Raw genomic sequence first — 989 nt, 5'->3', positions numbered from 1 at the left:
CTTCCACTTGTGGACCTTCCTCTTGATGACCGTAGTCGAAGGCGGGTCGACGGATAGGAAGTAGCACGGTCTTCTTCTTTTCCTCGGGTCCCAGAAGTCGTCAGAAATCCTCTAGTTGTCCTTGGTAGATTTTGAAATGCCCTGGCGGGCGGGGAACTTAATAATCCTTTTCAAATTTTGGTGCAAAAAAAGTTTTAACACTAACACTATTCACACACTGTTCAAAACACCTATCTCTTTCTCTCAGGGGATTCCACCGCGACAAGTTTGTGGAATCCCACTTCTGACACCATGTAACGCGCGCCCGTGTACAAAAATGATCTGCCCTTTGAATTCGTCGCTGGGAGCTTCGGTACCGTCGCAGCGGTCCTCCAACTTCCCCCACATTTCCATACATTCTTACATTATTCCTTAGCCCTCATCCCTACTCCTGCATGATATAATTCTCTTATCGAGTTCAACTCCTCGCATCTAACCTCCCAACCCTAATGGTTGATTGCGTAATACCTCTGCTCTTCCAAGAAAAGCCATCGAGACAATCAGTCGAGATAGTTTACATTAACGCCTAAGCCGTTTGATTCTACGCCGGCGTTTCGTTATTAAACCTCTTAATTAAGGTATGATTATAAGTTTCTCTCTATAATTTCAATCTTGAATATACATTTGCTCACATTCTTTCATCCGTCTCTCTTAATCTATTTACATAAAGAATGCTTTTTCTCAGTAAAGTTATATTTTTCATGTTGATTTACCCGACTGTTGCTGGCCAATCTTTTATCTCGGTTTATATTACATTGCCTGAGTGAAATGTATTTCACTTTTGATTCTCATGATTTCGAAACAAACCGCGCATTTTGCGTCACCGATGGTGCTGTTCATAGCCGCAGGAAAGCGAATTACATCCGGTCATTACACAAACTTGCCTGCCGCGCTAACTACCGGTATGTGGTGCAACTAATCTCATGCCGTATCTAGGACCTGATATCTTT

This window comes from Belonocnema kinseyi, chromosome 1, assembly GCF_010883055.1.
Source record: "Belonocnema kinseyi isolate 2016_QV_RU_SX_M_011 chromosome 1, B_treatae_v1, whole genome shotgun sequence".
Classification (NCBI taxonomy): Eukaryota; Metazoa; Arthropoda; class Insecta; order Hymenoptera; family Cynipidae; genus Belonocnema; species Belonocnema kinseyi.
The sequence above is the reverse complement of the archived record's forward strand: the minus strand, read 5'-3'. Positions refer to the sequence as shown.